At 42.0% G+C, this 20,836-nt stretch overlaps 1 long non-coding RNA gene across 3 annotated transcripts in view; it reads right to left on the bottom strand.

Annotated features, from left to right (window-relative positions):
- LOC109552678 (uncharacterized) overlaps positions 1 to 20,836 on the bottom strand; it is a 59,981-nt gene that overhangs the window by 37,458 nt on the left and 1,687 nt on the right. The gene's annotated exons all lie outside the window — the stretch shown is intronic.

Genomic DNA, 20,836 nt, shown 5'->3' with positions numbered 1-20,836 from the left:
ACCACCAGAATTAAAGGCTGACAATACCAAGTGTTGGTGAGAATATAGAACAATCAAAAATATCACACTTCTAAAATATATATATATCACACTTCTGGTGGGAGTGTAAATTGGTTAAACCACTTTGGTAAACTGTTTGGCAGTATCTAACTAAAGCTAAATAAATAGCTATTCACCCTATGTCAGTGATTTCACTACTAGGTATATGCACAAGAGAAATGAGGACATATATCCACCCAAAGATAGATACATAGAATGTTCATAGTATCTTTTCTTTTTATAACAGCCAGCCAAAAACTGGAAATAACTCAAATGTCTATCAACAGGAAATGGATAAACTGTGGTACCAATGGAACACTATACATTGGTTTGATAAACTTTTGATATACATAAAAACATGAATGAATCTCAAAGAAAACATGTTGAACAAAGAAGCCCAACACAGAACAGTATGTACTGTATGAATCCATTCATGTGAAGTTCAAGGGCAGTTAAGTAATTTATGGAGATAGGAATCAGAAGAGTGGGTATTGGCTATTGACTGGGAAGGGGCAGGAGAGAGCCCTCTGGAGTGCTGGAAATGTTCTGTATCTTGATCTGGTAGTGCTTACATGAGTGTGTACATACATAAAATTTAGTCATGCTGTACACTTAAGATTTTCATACTTTATTGTATGGAAATTATACTTTAGGTTTAAAAACATGTTACCAAGGATTTTCACTGTCATCCTCAGCATGTGGACATTTTCCCCATATAATCATAAAATAACGGCTGCAATATCCAGGCATCACACACAGTCAAGAATATGTCTGGGGGAAGAGGAGACCCTCTTCTCCTGAGTCTCTTTGAAAAGTAAAGAAACATTTCCCAGAAACACACACCACACACCCAGCAGATGCCTCTTGACATCTTATTGGCCACAACTGCATCACATGTCCTGGCTTAACCCAATCACTGGTGAGGAAAATGGGACGGTCCAGATGAGAGTTTACCTTTCTCCTGGTCAGGTGGGAAAGAGAGGAAACTCTTGCTGGGTCAGTAATAAATTCTAAGCTCATAGCAGTGAGTTCCTGGACAAGGAACTGGGCTTGCCCCACAGAGGTTACCCCACAGGGATAAAGCAGCATTTCATCCCTTACAACTGCTTTTATTCTTTAAAAAAAAAAAATCTTTTTTCTCAAAATGCATGTATCTTCATCGTTTTTCTGATTATGTGATTAATGTTCATGGTAAAATTTCAATTAATAAGTGGAAATCAGCTATAACTAATTCTCCCCCTCACCACACCACGATAGTAACTATTAAAAGTTTGATTCATGGTCTTCCACAATTTTTTCTTGGCATATATGTTGTATTATATATTTACATAATTTTTAACCTAAAACAAGAGCACACCATATATGTCAAACACTATCATTTGCCTACACAACAAACACTTTCCATCGTTTTGTCTGCTAAGAACCTTAATATTCTTCAGGTGTCTAGTGACCAGATACTTCAGGGAAAATAGCCCCTTCCCTAGCCCCAGAAGATGAACTATGATTAGTGTAAAATAGTGGTTCTGACCCCTGCTGCCCATCAAAAATACTTAGGGGGGACACCCTGGTGGCGCAGTGGTTAAGATTCCATGCTCCCAATGCAGGGGCCCCGAGTTCGATCCCCGGTGAGGGAACTAGATCCCACATACATGTTGCAGCCAAGAGTTCGCATGCCACAACTAAGGAGCCGGTGTGCTGCAACTAGGGAGCCCGCCTGCCACAACTGGGACCTGGTGCAACCAAATGAATGAATGAATGAATAAACAAACAAATAAATTAAATATTTTTAAAAATACCTAGGGAATCAAAAACATATACTAAGCCCCAGGTCCCACCCCCAGAGATACTGCTCACAACTGGTCTGTTGTGAGCTCAGGCATCAAGACTTTGCAGGTATTGCTAACATGCAGCGGGGGCTGAGATCTACTGGGTTCAACTCTCGGTGATGCTCCCATTCCCCTTGCCACTGACTGGCTTAAGAATGGGGCACATGGCCCAGTTCTTGCCATGAGCAATGAGGGGAAATTTGATGGAGGTTCTGGGAGAGATTTCCTCAGTCTCAGAGAAGGACATGCATAAGGTCTTTTCTGCCTCTACACATTGACAGCAGAGTGCCTTTCCTGGAGCAATGGCTGTCATCTTGGGGCCATGAGGGGAATGAGACTAAGAGGATGAGCCAATGACCTGGAGATGGCAGAGCAGGACTATGGAAGGGACTTGAGTTCTTGATGATGTCATCATGCTACTGAATCAGCCAACTCGGGAAATACTCTACTTGTCAACTTCTTGAGTGAGATAATAAGATTTCATTAATGTTTCCACCATTTTGAGTTACATACAGCCAAAAGCTTCCTGACTAGTATAGTATAAAACTGTTTATAACCTGCTTTTTAGCTTAGATTTAAAAAAAAAACTTTTATTGCAGTTTTGCATTTCTTGCTAATTTGTTCCCAGCCCCCCATTCTGGGGATCATCCATTAGAAGGGAGGATTAAGAACTGGTCAGGCAGTTGCGGGCTCCAGCTGGGAATCTGGAAATTAGTTACTCTCCCAAGATTGGGGGTTCTGGGGGCCAGAAGGGGGAGATCCTAAAAGAGGGAAGGCCCAGCTCAGCTGCAGGAGCAAGGGGTCCAGTGGTTGTGCCAGATGAGGTCAGGGTCTAGAGAGCCCCTGCAAGGGTCAGCAGCTGGGCAAATCCAGGGCCCTGGGGGAGAGAAAGGGTGAAACTGGAACTGGGGACCAGAGAGCCCATGGAGATAGGAATTGGCTTCAGGGCAGCAGGGGTCCCCTCCCAGTCCTGGCATATCCCACTTAATATCAGTAATTGGGTCCTAAAAAACAGATATTCTTTATGAAAATGCCAAAAGGAAACCTATTCCCATTACATTAAATAGGAAAAATTATACACACATTAGCTCAAAACGCTCAACCAATTTCCTGAAATTTTAGTAAAACTCAGGAAAATGTACACACACCACACCACACACACACACACACACACACACACACACACACATTTTTTAAAACTATATATGTTAGGCTGTAAGATGCTTAGCATTACTTCCAGATCATCCAACCAATTAAATTGGTTGCTAAACGTTTGCTTAGGGTATAGTGACATGGCCTCTCCCTCTGCTACCAACAGCCAAGGTGCACAAACCCTCTGTTATCACTCAGTTGATTTTTTTATTGTATCTTCTTTTATTTGATTCATCTACTGGTACATAATTTTTATCATTTGCTTCATTGGTACATAATTTTTATCATTTGCTTTTAGAAAGAGAGAAATAAAAACAATTGTATAGGGATTGTGTTCGGAAGCATATCGCAGAAAATATGAGAAAAGAGGCATGAACAACTGAAAGGCTTTTATGTCTCATGTAGCAAGGAGCCCTAGGTATGCCTCCTCTTTCCTTCTTTACTCTCTGTCACAGTGCAAAGACTTTCATCTTCAGCTTTGTTGCCTCAGAATTGTTTGATGTTTGCTGTACCTCTAGGCAACACGTCAATGTTCCAGACAGGAAGAATGGACAAGGGGCAAAAAGGCCAAACACGTCAAGAAAGTGGGATCTGTTCCCCTACAAAAGCCTTCCTGGGCGTCTCACACAGTGACTTCTACTGCACTTATCAGCCAGAATCCCTCGGTACTAGAGGGTCTGGGCCACTTGCTTGATTTTTCAATACTTCTACATGTAATTCTGAGCTATCGATTTTATTTGGGATAAAATGTGAGACATTTGTCTCCCAAGTAATTTGGTTTAAAATATTCTATTGAGTTTTAGGGATGTAAATATAAATGCCTTCCTATACAAACATTTGCCCAAAAAAAGTTGCTATTGAGACACTATCAAGTTTGTGTGTTATAAATGAAGAGTCATTCTACTGGGAAAACATTAACCAGGGAAACATTCTGCAGGATATGCCTTAATACTATGGAGGTTTTCCCTTACATACAACTCTACTTTATTTTTGGCAACAGTTACATAGTAGACATGTCATTGTGTATGCCATAATGGATGTAAACTGTTCTCTATCGTTGGACATTTAGAATGTTTCCAATTTTTCACAATTATAAACAAAACTGCATTGAACATCTTTGTACAAGCATCCTTACACATTTGTCCAGTTACTTCTCTGAGATAAATTAAACCCTTGATATGAAATGGCTGGGCTGAAGTTTCTACAAATTAAAATTTTTTGATCCATATTGCCAAATTGCCCTCCAGAAAGGTTGTACCAACTCCACTATGTTTCCATTGCTGGAGCAATGAACGTGCATTACAGTGGCACGCTGGCCCACTAGATGGGAAGGAGGATGGATGGCTCTGTTAACATTGCGTTTGGAAGCAGAGTGCTTCATAGTTCAGGTGCCAATTACATTTGGAAATGAGATTAGCACATGGAATCTTCCCACTCATCTCTCTGGAGTTTCAAGATTCCATTCCTGGGCAGATGAAACAATAAAACAAAACTGGTGAAATGAAGTTAATGTGGACCCATGACATTTACACTGATAAATGTTCCCATTTAGGACAGACTTTCAGGGCAGCTTGCTCAGCTCTGACTTGAAGGAGTGTCAACATCACACTCAGTCCCCAATTTTTCCCAATCACTGACCCTTTCTTCCTAAAACACACATGTTGATCCCATCAGCTCCCTTCATAAAGTATGTTATGATGCCCCACCCCAAATGTTCTTCAGAATGATGCCTAACATCCTAATAGAACAACTGCTGTTGTTCACTACATAGTAATAACAACAGCATCACTACATAGTACTACACTACATAGTAACAACACATAGTAATTCACTACAGCATCAAGAATAATATAAAAGTTAGCGCTTACATAATGGGGAGTTATTGCTTAGTGAAAACAGAGTTTCAGTTTGGGATGATGAGAAAGTTCTGCAGATGGATGGTGGTAATGGTTGCACAACAATGTGAATGTACTTAATGCCTCTGAATTGGACACTTAAGGATGGTTCAAATGATAAATTCTATGTTATGTATATTTTACCACAATGAAAAAAAAAAAAATCACTGACTTCCAGTTTCCAGTCCAGCATGTAAGGAACTCAGAAGTGGTCACTCTGTCCTAACAGAAAGTAAAAAGCTGAAAAATCGACTCTTAGGTCTGTAAGAGAAATGAGGCCACAGGGCAAATTTCAGCCCCCATAATTGGAGAAACAGGTAGATACAGAGAGTCGAACTTACTGGAGCAGAAACCTCCACAGAACCAGTGCCAGGGTAGGAAAACCTGAACCGTAATCGACAGATTGCTGGAAGCTCAGCATGCATAAGACTGAGAGATACAAACGCTAGGGGAGGAGCCCCCACACTTCACGAGTTTCACCGCTGGGAGCTCAGCCAGGCTCTCACAGTGAATATTGGAATTTCAGTGAATATGGGAGAGAAATCCCTTCATGATTCTGGCAGGGGGAGAGGAAATATACTGTATTTTAAAAGATGCCAGAGCATTCTGTTCTTCTTAACAGAAGACCAGCCTTCAAGAGAAAGTATTTTACCAGAGCCTAACCTATTGGGGTTTTATCAGAGGCTATTTGACCTGGGGGAAGGGAAATACCCAACTCCAGCCCTCTCTACACATTCTGCCCCATCTAAGGGAGGGAGGGAAAAACTGAGACGTGCTTATGAAGCTCACAGCCAGAGACATGGGCTCACTAGAAGACTGAGACATAATTGTAGGACTATAGAACGCTTCCACTCCTGCCACGTTACCACCACTTCGCTAAAAACCTGTTTACCAGGTTCCTTTTATCCAGCCTGACTTTCAACAAAAAAATTACAAGGCATACTAAAAGGCAAAAACACAGTTTGATGAGACAGACAAAATGTCAGAACCCGACTCAGAAAGAGAAGGGATGCTGGAATGGCCAGACTGGGAATATAGAATAACTTTGATCAATATGCTAAGGGCTCTAATGGAAAAAGTAGACCACATGCAAGAACAGATGGGCAATGTAAGCAGAGAGATGGAAATTCTAAGAAATAATGAAAAAGAAATGTTAGAGATTAAAACCTCTGTAACAGAAATGAAGTGGTCTCTGCCTTCCATGAAGACTGAAAACATGAGAAATTCTCCAAATATAGAGAAAGGGTTCAGATGCAGGGTGGCCCCCAAATAAAAATAAAATGTCTATTCCACATATCATGTGGTTTAGGGCTGGAATGACTCAGACACTTCACACTCTTCTCCTGACAGATGTTAGCATCTGGTGCTGAATCAGAGGGGGGAGGTGTTGCCTTGACCTCGATTTCCCTTTACCAAGTTTAAGTTCATGTTCGCAGTATTCAAAACAGCCTCAGTAAGCCGAGCCTTAGTAGGTAACCTAAGGACAGAGGCAAAAAGAGTTTTAATAATTGCCCTATCTTCCCCTGTTTCTCTTTCCAGCCAGCTCACTCTGCCTTCTGCTGAGCTTTAAAGTGTAACTCAAAGACCTGAGCTGATCTACTCCTGAGCACTCATCCAGCCCAGCTCTCAGCTCAATTAACAAGTGCTCTATACTGGGACTGGGGAAGCAGGTGCTGCCGGGATATTATTACTCAGCTCTCCAGCTAGGCTGTTGGGAGAAGAGGGGCTTTTGCATCCAGAGGCAGTAGACACATCCCCTTAAAGGAGATGAGGAAGGTGTACAGAGGTCTGAGGATGCACCAAGGGATCACCCAACCCAGAAGGGAGGTTGGGGTCAGGGGAGACTTCCTAGAAAACCCAATGTTTCTGATGAGTCTAGAAGGAAGACTAGGAATTAATTCCACTATAAAGGTAAAGTTGATCCAGTCAAAGTACCTGTGTGGGCAGAGTTCCCGAGGTGTAAGAGGGCAAAATACACTCAAGGAATGAGCGCCACAAGAGAGCTTAGAAATCCAATCAATAAGTGGCGCATCACTTCTTAGTGCATCTCAGACCCCCAGGGGATCTGGTGGGTTCTACCCCAGACTTGAGCCCATATGCACACACTGACACCCGTTGTCCAGGGATACCCAGTTAAGACCCTTTACATAAGTCAATCCTTCATTCACAGATGCCCAAACAGGCCAAGAGAATGTCAAAATGGCAGTCACAGCAAAGCACTGCCTCTCAGGCAGTATTTCCCTTGGTCTCTCTTGTTCAGACTGGAAACTTACCTCAAGTGACTAATGATCTTTATTTTAAAGTGAAGCAGGTGAAAGCTGACTGAAAGCTTGGCAAGCATGAAGAGGGCATGAAACTGATGTGATTCACTGTAGCGTAAGTAAGTGGCCAGCCAGATTTTTCCGAGAAGACTCAAATATCACGATAGCCAGTCTTTTCTCCGGGGCAGTTGGGTTTCTTTATAAAGTGAAGCTCAAATCCCCTGCTTGCTGCAGCGGGGTGGGGTGCGCAGGGCTTGTTGCTTAATCAGCCTAGGTGTAAATATTCTGGAGCTCGGCTGGGAACAGACTGGGGGTGTCATCATTCAGGGGGCAGCTTTTTAGTCAACCCATAAGTCTAGTCCAGCCCCCACCATGCCCCTGCCCCCACCTTTTCCCTATACGGTGGCCACTAAATCTGGGACCTCTTGGGTTCAATTTCTCTAGAGCTTCGATCCCAGGTATCCTCTGAGGGGTGAGTGCCTGACTGCAAGGGGTCAAGATACCCCACAACAGAGACTTTGGGTCAATTCTCCTGCTTCATCTCCACCTCCTGCCCTACCTGGTTCTCCCAGCTCCTGAGCCTTCCGGGATTCTGGGGTGAATAGGCTCTTCCTCGATATATGCCCCTCCTTAGCCTGGATGGTTTGACCCTCCTCCATTTTGTCAAATCGCTTGCCACTCCCCAACCCAGTTCCTGTCTCCATTTATTGTCTCAGGGTTGGAGTTGTCTCCTGGTTTCATCGAAGATAGAGAGGGTGTTTGCATGTTCTCCTTGTGTCCGGTGTGGCTTTTATAAGAAGAGAACAGGATAGAAACAAGACTCAGCCACTCTTGAATATGATTAATAGTACAGAACTGCACACTTAAGAACAGTGAAGATGCTAAATTTAATGTTATGTGTTTTTTTGCCAAAATTAAAAACAAAACAAAAGTCAGGCATCTTAAAACCAGAAGTCTCCCCATTGAGTTTTCTGCGAATTTTGAAAAACAAACACAACAAGCATTTCCTTGAAAATCTATTTACATATAGAATGTGGATATTTTGGTTCCTTCTATACAGTTTATTGAGACAATTAAAGGGAATATCTAAAGCTGTGGTTCTCAAAGTGTGGTCTTCAGACCAGTAGCATCAGCATCACTTGGAAATTTGTTAGAAATGCAAATTCTCAGGTCCTACGCTAGACCTACTAAATCAGAAATTCTGCAATCTGTGTTTTAAAAGGCTCTCGGTAACTAAATATTGAGTATCAGTTTTGTGACGGTTGATGTATAGTTAAAATTTGAGAATCACTCATCTAGAGCAATATGGGGGGGAAAGAATGAAATTAAGCATAGGCTGAACATCAAAGGAAGGATCTAACTCCATCACATGGAGAAAAGGTAAATGGAATGATGAAAGGGTAGGAGGAGGTAATTAATGGACTGACGACAATGTGCCAGATACCTTGCTTGCCAGTTTACATACATCTCATTTAATCCTCAGTTTCCTTGAAAAGAAAGAATTATCCCTCCATTTTACAGATAAGAAAACTGAGGCTTAGGAAAGGTAACTTAGCTAGTTAAGGAGGATTTCAATCAAGGTCTGCCTGATTTCTTAGGTCCTTCTCTTTATTTTCCATACTTCCCTCTTTTAAAACTCACCCCATCACTGAGAGTATCTCTGGCTATGGGAGACAAAGGAAAGCAACAAGACTTCCCCTCTGCTTGGTAAAATCCTATCCATTCTCCAAAGCAGAACTCAAATGTCATCTCTTCTGGGAAGTCTTCCAGAACTACCTTGCTCAAAGTTAACCTTTCCATAGCACTTTGCACATACCTGTCTTGGAGTACCTCATACACCTTATTGTAGTTCTTGAATCTTTGGTTCCAGGATCCCTTAGAAATTATTGACATTCATAGGCAAATGAACCTTGACCTAAACCTCACAACTTAACAAAAAAATTAATCAAAATGGATTAAAGATTGGATGTAAAATGTTACACTACAAAACTTTTAGAGAAAAAAAATAGGAGAAAATCTTTAGGACCTAGGGCTAGGTGAAGTGTTCTTAGACTTAATACCAAAAGCATGATCCATAAAGGAAAAAAAAAAGATAAACTGGATCATTTAAAAATGAAAACCCTTTGTTCTGAGAAAGAGCCTGTGAAGAGGACAAAAACACTGGGAGAAAATGTTTGCAGACCACATAACTGACAACGGCCTGGTATCTAGAATACATAAAGAACTCTCAAAACTCAAGAGTGAAAACAAACAATCCAATCAGAAAATGGGCAAAAGACATGGACAGACATTGCACTGTAAAGGATATACAGCTGGCAAACAAGCATATGAAAATATTTTCAACATCATTACCATCAGGAAATGCAAATTAAAGTCACAATGAGGTATCACTACACAACTATTGGAATGGGTAAAAGAATAAATACTAATAACACCAAATGCTGGTGAGGATGCAGAGAAACCAGAAACTCATAAAGTGCTGGTAGGAATGTAAAATGGTTCAGCCACTCTGGAAAACGTACAGTGACTTCTTACAAAATTAAGCATGTGCTTACCATACTACCCAGCAATTGTACTTTGGGGCACTTATCCCAGAGAAGTAAAAACTTACATTCATACAAAAACCTGTCCATGAATGTTCATAACAACTTTATTCATAATAGCCAGAAATCAGAAACAATCCTAATGTCCTTCCACAGGAGAACAATTAAACAAACGGTGGTGCCTCCATGCCTAGAACACTCCTCAGCCGTTGCAGGGAACACACTAGTGATACATGCAACAACATGGATGGATCGCGAGGGAACTATGCTGAGTGAGAGGGCCAACCTCAAAAGGTTACAGAGTGAATTATTCCACTTATATAATATTCTTGAACTGACAAAATAATAGAGCGGGAGAATAGGGGTTAGGGAGCGGAGAGGGAAGGAGGTGGCTGTGGCTACAGGAAGGCAGCACGAGGGATCCTTGCGAGGGGACTACTGCTCTGTATCTTGACTCTGGTAGAGGTCACGCAAATGTACACATGCGATAGAGTTGCACAGAATTAAACACACACACACATACATGTAAAACTGGTGATATCTGGATAAGATGGGTGGATTGTATCACTGCCAATTTCCTCTTTGTGATATTGTACTAAAGTTATGCATGATGTTACCACCGGGGGAGACGGGGTGAAGGGTACACAGATCTCTCCATATTATTTCTTATAATTGCACGTGAATCTACAGTGATCTCAAAATGAAAAGTTTAAATGAAGAACTGAGGGCCACAAAGAGATTTTCATTTATGTAGGCTATATCAACTGGTATTTACTATATTTGAAATTAAAATAGAAACTTTTTTTTTTTTTTTTTTGCAGTACGCGGGCCTCTCACTGTTGTGGCCTCTCCCGCTGCGGAGCACAGGCTCCAGACGCGCAGGCTCAGCGGCCATGGCTCACGGGCCCAGCCTCTTCGCGGCATGTGGGATCTTCCCGGACTGGGGCACGAACCCGTGTCCCCTGCATCGGCAGGTGGACTCTCAACCACTGTGCCACCAGGGAAGCCCTGTCCGTATTCTTATTAAAATAATACGGCTTCGCTAAAAGTGTCTCTTGAAAGGAAAGAGAAGATTGTTGCCAGGCAAGTGGAGGAACACAGAGCACCTGAAGGCATTGCATTAGGTAAGATGGTCAATTGTGATCATGCAAACCTCAGGTAACACTGAGCTAAATAAAATGGAAGTTTATCTTTTTCTGTTTTCACAGTCTAGGCTAAGTGGTCTTCTGGCTTCTGTGGTCACCCCACAGTGTCAGGGTCCCAGACGCATCCCTCCTGATGCTCCACCACACCTGAGGCCCAGCCCTCACCTGTTTTCGTGGTTCAGAACCACCATGTCTGCCTTCCAGCCGGTGGAAGTAGGCAAGCAGAAGGCTGGGTGGGCATGCTCCTTCCTTCAGAGGGTACAATTCGGAAGTTGCACACTTCATAAACCATCTGCCAGAACATAGTTTCAAGGGAGTCTGGGAAATGCAATTTTAAAATGCGAGCTTTGGCATTTCCCTGGTGGTCCAGTGGTTAAGACTCCACGCTTCTACTGCAGGGGGCATGGGTTTGATCCCTGGTCAGGGAATTAAGATCCCACATGCCGCGTGGGGTGGCCAAAAAGAGAGAGAGAAAAAAAAGAATAAAATGTGAGCTTCTATTGCTCTATAAGAAATTGGGGGACAACTAGAGGTTTCTGTTCCAAGCACAGAGGTGAGAAAGTGGAGGGAGGTTTGAGAAGCCAGTAGCTAGGTGTGTTTAGAAGTTGTGGGACACAGAAGGAAATATAGTAGGAAAGGTGGGTTGGAGCCACATGGTGGAAAGGGGCCACTTCATTCTGTAAGGCAGTGGTTTCAAACTTGAGTGCACAACAGCATCACCCGAGGGCTTGTTGAAGCTTAGCCCCGCCTGCAGAGTGTCTGATTTAATAGGTCTGCAGAGGAGCCTGAAAATGTACATTCCTAACCAGTTCGAGGGGATGCTGGCACTGCTAGTCCAAGAACTTTGATAAATGTGGAACCACAGAAAGTTTTAGAGAGGAGAGCAAGATGACAAGGCCTGTATTTCAAAAAGCTGATTCTGTTACAACGACAGGGAACAAGCTGTACTAGAGCTTCCCAGAGCACTAGAGCTTCTCACCCTCTTGATCCTTAATGTTCCTGAGAAACTTCACTCAAGAAAACCAGGGATGATAAAGAGCCTGCAAAGCAGAGTTCACGGGAATCCAGTGCCCAAGGGCCACTCTCACACCTGAGTTTTTCCATCAGTAATAATAACAAGGACCATTTACCTATCCAGGGTGCCAGATGGCACAGATTGAAAAGTCGGACCACGTCCCAAGGCTGTGGGGATTCATGGACTCGCCTACACCATGGGTTGGAGAGAAAATTGGTACAACTCCTGAAAGGCAATGTGACAATCAAACCAGAACTCTAAATGCCTATACCCTTTGACCCAATGGTTCCATTTCCAGGAATTGAGTCTACAGATACACTCGTGTTTGTGTGCAAAAGACAGGTTATTCAATGCCCATTGTGCTGGCAAGGGATGGGGAAAAACCTGAATGTCACCCACAGAGGGCTGGTTAAATAAACCATGGTGCATCCAAAAATGGAGAAATGGGCAGCCCTTAAAAATGACAAGTTAGGGGCTTCCCTGGTGGCGCAGTGGCTGAGAGTCCGCCTGCCGATGCAGGGGACACGGGTTCGTGCCCCAGTCTGGGAAGATCCCACATGCTGCGGAGCAGCTGGGCCTGTGAGCCATGGCCGCTGAGCCTACATGTCCGGAGCCTGTGCTCCGCAGCAGGAGAGGCCACAGCAGTGAGAGGCCTGCGTACTGCAAAAAAATAAAAAAAAATAACAAGTTAGATCTATGTAAGCCAGTTTATAATAATCATAGATAGATATAGAGATAGAGAAGTATATGTCTTGTTGTGTGTGTGTGTGTGTGTGTGTGTGTGTGTGTGCGCGCGTGCACGTGTCAAGGGGCAGAACACTGTTGTAAAATGCTGCCGTTTAAAAATATATACAGGACTTCCCTGGTGGCACAGTGGTTAAGAATCCGCCTGCCAATGCAAGGCACACGGGTTCAAGCCCTGGTCTGGGAAGATCCCACATGCCGCAGAGCAACTAAGCCCGTGTGCCACAACTACTGAACCTGTGCTCTAGAGCCCATGAGCCACAACTACTGAGCCCGTGCGCCGCAACTACTGAAGCCCATGCGCCTAGAGCCTGTGCTCTGCAACAAGAGAAGCCACCTCAACAAGCCCACGCACTGCAACGAAGAGTCGCCCCGCTCGCTGCAACTAGAGAAAGCCCACACGCAGCTACGAGGACCCAACGCAGCCAAAATAAAAATGTGTGTGAGTGTGTGTATATATATAAATACATATATATTTATATATATACACATTTGTGGGACTTCCCTGGTGGTCCAGTGGGTAAGACTACTCCACACTCCCAATGCAGGGGGCCCGGGGTTCGATCCCTGGTCAGGGAACTAGATCCCATATGCGTGCTCCAACTAAAGGTCCCGCATGCCACAACTAAGAGCCAGCACAGCCAAAATTAATTAATTAATTAAAAACAAATATACCTATTAAATATATATATACACATTTGTATACATGTATATATGGTTATATATGCAGAGCACATCTTTGAAAGGATTCTGAGAAACAGTCTGCCTTTCAGGATAGGAATTGGAATGGAAGTCCAGGTTGAGAAGGAAACTTACTTTTTACTGTAAACTTTTTTGTTTGATTTTTTTCAACCTGGTATATGCATTACTTTTCTAAATAAGTAAACATAGAAGCAGTGCCATGTGCTTTACATGCTTTATCTCACTAAGTTTTCAGAAAACCTAGAAGGGAAGTACTTTTGCTATTCACAAGGTACAGGGAGGTTAAATTATTTGGGGGAGGGGCCGAGGGGGGATAGAAGGAACCTTGATTTGTAAGGTTTGCCAGTTTCCATGGTGTAAATACTCCCTACCTGGCTGATTTCCAGCTGCTGCTGTGATGTCACTGAGCAGTGCTGGGGAGAGATGTGCACGAACAGCTCTCAGGAGCCTGGGGGAAGCAGCTCCAGCACAGCCTTGTAGGAGAACCTGCACCCCCAAACAAGCTACCATTGACTCTTCCCACCTCATACCTGAAGGGGTTGTCTTTCAAGAACAAAACAAATGTAAGCAAATATGCCACTTCAGGACCTAAGAGCAGCTTCCAGGGATCTTTATAGACGCTGGGGCATTTGTTTATGGTATAAACAACCTGCCTTGTTTTACAATAAATTTGAAACAGAAACCCAGAAATTAAAATTAAGCATCTGGGTTTTATATTTGCAAATTGCTTTGCCATTCTCTTTATGAAATACTGCACACAGCTATACAAGCATAAGGCAATAGAAGAACAATAAATTAATCAGTGTTAGTGTTCTGTCAACACAGCCCCACATTCTTATCAGGGCCAGCAATCTAAATTAGGAAAGTGGTTTAGAAACTTACCCGGTGCTTTTATGGGAGAGGGTGGGTGAGAGGATCAGACAGACTGGGGTTCAAGTTGTGTTCCAGTTCTGCCACTTGTGAGGTGCCTCGGGCAAGTCACCTCACCTCTGAGTTTCAAGTTACTCATGTGTTAAGTGAGGATAGTGCCCACTATACAGATCTGTACAGGCAAGTTTGCCAAGTTTAACAGATAAGGTTAATGTGTCGTTTACACCTGGATATAAGGCAGGATGGTTTTCCCCAAAAATTATCCCTCAGAAGAAAGTGGGAGTTGCCTTATATTTAAGTTCTTACGAAGCCTCACAGTCTTTCATATTCCCTAGACTCTCTCAATAACTTTAAACAACGAAGTATTGTTTGCAAAAGACCAATTTATAGAAGTCACCTGAAGGAAGGGGTTTAAAAAAAAAAAAAAAAAAAAAAAAAACCCAGTTTTTGACACAGATGTAGTCATTATACTAGGGGCTGATCTCATACCCCTTGTAAAGATGCAAGCCTTATAAAGAGGACTTTAAAAGTAATCCATTAAATGTTAGGATGTTGTGATCACAAATATAAACCAATAGGGCAAACAGAAGAACAACACTGTCCTAAGACTGAGTGAACTGGGACTTTAAGGATAAAATATGTCAATGACAGCATTATATAAGGGCTCAGAAAGTGCTGGATCACAAACAAATTAGGAGTGAAATGTATGTGATCTAGAAAGTGAGTTGGGTGATTCAGAAACTATCCCTAGTGATAATAAAGATATGAGATCAAAGATGCACAGGACAAGATGAAATAAAGCTGTTTCGTAAAGTGTCAGATTAGGAAAAAACCCAATATTTCTAAATTAATATATTAGTTATTAATATATAATATATTTAAATAACAGTATTTAAATAATATATTAATAATCTTGAAAGCATGTGCATACCTAAAATAATAAATTAAATATTATACATAGACATTTGATTATTTCATCTACAGCCTTAAGAATTTATATATTCAAGACGGCCCTCCAAATATTTTCTTTTTTGCAACCTTCTCACTGTGAAATATGGGAGGATATTTTATATCCCCACTTTATATTGGGGATCACCTAACATTGAGACATGTATGTACAAACACTTAAAACCCACAAAGCTCTGTGTGGTTTGTGACAGGTACTGTTACAGTTGTTAATATTATTTTTATCACGATTGCTCTCCCACAAGCTGGGCTGTTTGGTTGTGCTGTTCTAAGCATTACCTGGATTGGAATTTCCTGATCATCCACATCCTACCTGTGTGATCTTGGGCAAGTTGCCTAAACTCTCTGTGCCTCAGTTTCCTCATCTATAATACAGAGATAATAATATCAATAGTATCTCAGAGGGTTAAGAATTCAGTAAGTTAGTATATGTAAGAAGTGTATGAATCAGTGCCTAGTAAGTACTTCTTAATTGTTTGTTGGAATCATTATTTTCACCAATGGAAAACTATAACTATTTAGAAACATAGCAGTTTTCCTCACAACACCAGATTTTACCAGCAGAGAACTTGTCTTATTCATCTCTGGATCCCCAACTCACACACAGGGCCTAATGCCCACTAAATGTTGGTTGAACCAATAATAGTAAGTTCTATAGAGGAAGAGAGACAGTGTATAATGTTCAGGCCCTGCATAGCACCTGGTTCCATTAGTTGAAAGAGGAAATTTTGAGTGTTGATACCTATGGCGCAGCCTCATTTCTCTCTGGCCAACCAAAATCTAAAGGAAAGTCACAGTGCAATAGAACCAGAAAAGACTGAGCACTGGCTGCTTCTTTCTGGTCCTCACAAGACTCTATGTTCCTCCATCACAGGAACTGGGTTTCATTCATCTCAGTCCCTAATCCAGCAAACAGTAGGAACTTAATCAGTACTCACTGAGCAAATGAGCGATGAGATGCAGTCTGCATTATTGCACATTCTTTTTAAACTGAATTTTATTGTTTTTTCATATCTACAAAAAAGTACTTAAAAACTAATACCAAAAATATGTACGTAAAACGTTCAAATAATACAGAAGTGTTGAAAGAATCACCTAAAGAGAATTCTTCTTGGCATCTAGAGTATTATTTATCCAAATATTTCCTTTATGTATGTAGAAACTAACACGTAAGTACATGTAACATGTAAGTACCACGAGCTTTGGAATCAGGTATGCCTTGGTTTGAAACCAAGCTCCATCACTTCTTAGTGCTATGGCCTTGAAAAAGTCACATAACCTCTCTGTGCCTCAGTTTCTATGGAGAATGGAGATAATAATGAAACTTACCCTACAGTGTATTGGAATAAATAAATTAATATGTACAGAGCACTTAGGACAGCTCCCAATACAGAAAAACAACTCAATGAAGGCTAGCAACTATTTATATATATTTAAACAAAATTTGAGGTTATACTATAGATCCTAGTTTACATTTGCTTTTTATATAACAATAAGTTGTGAATACTTGTTCACAACATATACAATATGTTGTGAATACCTGTTCTGTAGCATATACAGAGCTAACTCCTTTTTGATGGCTACATTATATGCAAATATGTGGCTGTATGTAACTAATCCCATCTCTGGCACTTGAGTATTTCTAATATTTTATTATTACAAATGACCACAATAAAAATTCCTGCAGCACATATATTTTCCACTAATGGGTAAGTATTTCTATAGGATAAATCCTAGAAATGAGATTGCTGGTTCAAAGTGTATGGATTTTTAAATATATTAATAGACAAATTTTCAAATTGCCTTCCTAAAAGGCTGTATGCTTCATACTTTGATCAATGAGTGTACCTTGGTGCCTTATGGTTGTGTACCTTTCAACCAGATTCCCCAATAGTTTATTTTGAATGTCCCAGTAGTTATAGAATCAAGGACTTTGCCCTGCTAGCTCACTGTATTCCTTTACCTTTCTAAAAACCATAAACAACTCCTAAGAACTTAGCAACCAATTTTCTGCAGCAAATACTCAGATGATAGCCTGACAAAGAATTTCTATGACATTCCAGAAGGGAGAGGAGGAAAGGTTGGAATTTCGGAGCCCTGAAGTGGCTGATGGGAAGAACATGTGAAATGAGAACAATCCGTTAAGTTTGGGAAACAGGGTGGCTGTATCTGCTTCCATCTTTGTTTTCTGTGACTCAGACCCTTGTTAAATAAACAAGAGGCCCTCTCTGTTGAGTCTCAGTGGGTGCAATATCTCTAGTGTGGTGTCCCCAGGGTGTGATTTGGGTACTTAACTACTTGTTAATCGCTTCTAGGCGATTCAAGGACAAGAGGAGCACCTCATGGCCAGAAGCTGAACAGCGCCACCAAGCTGACAGGCTGTTTCAGTGGTGGCCAAAGCCCACACCCACTCTTATTTTTAATTTCAATTTCAATCCAAGTAATAAATATACATAATGTTTAAGAGTTAATTACTACTACGAGTTAGATACTATTACAAGGCTTATAACAAAAATCCCCTTTCTCACCACTAAGTCCCATCCCATGAAGCAATAACTCATCTATGTTTACTTCTTTATACCTGACTATGGTGTCACTTCAAGATTTTCAAATTTTAGACCTTTTCTATTAACTTACAGCTATGGAGAATAAAAATTTAGTCTCTCCCTCCCTCTCTCTCTCTCTCTCTCTCTCTCTCTCTTTCTCTCACACACACACACACACACACACACACACACACACACACACACACACACACACACACACACACACACACACACACACCCTCCTGCTCCAATTTTCCCAAAATAATTATATCATAATTTCTGGTTAAATCAATGTACTGTTCTTACATTATAATGACAGTGTAATATTATTTCCAGCTGAGTGTTGTAGTTTATGATGATTACAATGTTCTTCTTACAAATTGTCTTTGTTTTCTTGGCTTTAATAATCACCTTGGCTTATTTGCTTAGTTTTCTGTGAGTAGCTCCAATCCATCCTCAAATTCTTTGCCAGAACTCCAGTCCTCTACAATTGCCTCAGCTTTGTGCTCAGTCTAGGGGCAGTATAGTGTAATGCAGTGGTTCTCAAAGTGTGCTTCCCAGACCAACAACGTTAGCATCAGCATCACCTGGGACCTAGTGAGGCATGAAAATAATCAAGCCCTACCCAGGACTTACTGGTTAGCCGCTCTGGGGGTGGGGTCCAGCAATCTAGGTGATGCTGAGGTGCACTTGAGCTGGAGAACCGCGGTTTGTGTAAAAGTTAAGAGTTTGGGCACCAAAACCCAAGGCTGCTGGGGATCAGATTTCAGCGATTCCACTTGCTTGTAATGTGACAGCTTCCAAGTTCAATCTTCCCATTCATAAAATGGGGTCAACCGTATCTCCCTGTAATTGTTGTGAGCTTTGGGCTGTTAGGAAGCATGACAGGCTCCAGTTTTTCTTGCGGACAGCCCTCCTGGAGCCTCTGAAATCCAGTTCTATCATGCGAGGGGAGTTCAAGCCAATGGCATAGCCTCCCCACAGCCCTCCCCAGCGTCCCCCACTCAGAGTACACCCTCCACTGAGGCACCCACCTCAAGCTTCCATCCTTCAGAACATCCACAGCCCCTCTGAGGTCCCCCTCCCATACCCCATATCAGCTTCTCTCCCCTTAACCCCTTCCCATCCTCAGCTCCCCTGCTACAACCGCCATTTCAGACGATTCTCTGACAGGGCCCGGTGCCACCTCCAGCCCCCAACCCTCAACTCCCAAGCCCCCTCCTCATTCCCACTACCCTCTGACCCAGCCCAATGGAGCAGTCTCAGCCTTCTCCCAGCTTCCATCCCTTCCACACTCCTCCACTCACCCAACCTTTCCTTCCCAGCCCAGAGCCTACTGCTTTCCCAGAGAACCCCTCCCCCCACCTCAGGGCCAGCTGCCCCTTGGGCGTTCTTACCCACTGAAGTAGTGGGGATGGGAAGGGAGCATCACCATTCTGCTTCCACTACTCTTCCCTATTCCCTGCGCTGCAGTCACACTGGCCGCTTTGGGTGCGACATCTCAGGGCCTTTGCACCTGCTCTTCCCCCTGACATGGAATGTTCTTCTAGTTGGTATGCATTACTGCTCCTTAGCAGTAATTCCCACCCAAAGGTGACCACTGATATGATTTCTGCAGCCACAGATCAGTGTAGCTTGCCTTTACATTAATGGAATCAAATAGTATGTACTCTTTTTCCCCATTTTTTTTACAACTTTATTGAGGTAAAGCTGCAAAAATGATGTACAAAAACTGCACTTATTTAAAGTGTACAGTGTACACTCTGAAGTGTTTTGAACATATTCCCCCCTTGAAAGTATCACAAGGTAATTTCAAGATAACGAACATATCCATCCCCTCAAAAAGTTTCTCAAGTCCCTTTGTATTCCATCCCCTCTCCCCCACCCCAACTACTAATCTGCTTTCTGTCACCATAAATTCGTTTGCATTTTCAAGAATTGTATATAGAATCATCAAGTATATACCCTTTTGTTCCTGACTTCTTTCACTTAGCATAATTATTTTGATTCATCCATGTTGTATCAATACTTCATTCCTTTTTTTCTCCCCCCACTGAACAGCATTTCTTGGTACAAAAATACCACAATTTGGTTATCCCTTCATTTATTGATGAACATTGGAGTGTTTTCCAGTTTGGGACTTATAGAAAAAGCCACTATAAACATCCTTATGCAAGTGTATTAGTGAACACAGGTTTTTATTTATCTTGGGTAAATACCTAGGCATGCAATTACTGGGCTATAGGGTAGATATATATTTAACTTTATAAGAAACCGCCAAACCTTTTTTCTCCAAAGTGGTTGTACCATTTCACATTCTCACCCATTGGCTTAAATTTGACATCAGTCATGTTCCTGACAGCTTCTGTACTTACTCCCTCTGCCTGAAATGCCTTTCCACTAGTTTTAGCATGGCTGGCTTGAGGTCTCAGCTTGTGTCACTGTTATAGATTTAGTTGTTATAGACTGGTATAGACTTAATTCCCCCCTTCCCACCATTGCCAAAATCATATGTGGAATTCACAACCCCCAGTACCTTAGAATGTATCAATAATACATTTGGGGATAAAGTCTTTAAAGGGGTGATTAAGTTAAATGAGCCAGTTAGGGTAGGCCCTAATCCAATACGACTGTGTCCTTATAAGAAGAGGAAAAGATATCCCCACAGAGAAAATGTCTTATGAGGACACAGCCAGAAGGCAGCCGTCTACAAACTAAGGACAGAGGTCTCAGGAGAAACCAAACCTGCCAACACTCTGATCTTGGACTTCTAGCCTCCACAATTGTGAGAAAATAAATTCCGTTAAGCCACCCAGTCAGTGGTATTTTGTTATGGCAGCCCTAGCAAACTAATACAGAGGCCTTTCAATCAGCATTTTGTAACCATGGGAGTAACTGACTCAGGCAAGAACCATAAATGAATGCTAAAACCAGTGGGTGAGAGTCTGATGAAGAACAGGGTAGTCTCAAAATATCTTCCCACAAGACACTTAATAATTACAAAGGGAAAAATAGTAACTTTTCAGTGTAGTACCTTGGCAGACACCACCTTAACCAAATGATCAAAGTGAACATCATCAGTATTGGAATAAAAATATGCCATGTGCCTCCTGATGTGGTACACTGAGGACA

Source organism: Tursiops truncatus, chromosome 15 (genome assembly GCF_011762595.2).
Source record: "Tursiops truncatus isolate mTurTru1 chromosome 15, mTurTru1.mat.Y, whole genome shotgun sequence".
Taxonomy (NCBI): domain Eukaryota; kingdom Metazoa; phylum Chordata; class Mammalia; order Artiodactyla; family Delphinidae; genus Tursiops; species Tursiops truncatus.
This window is presented reverse-complemented; position numbering and strand designations above follow the sequence as displayed.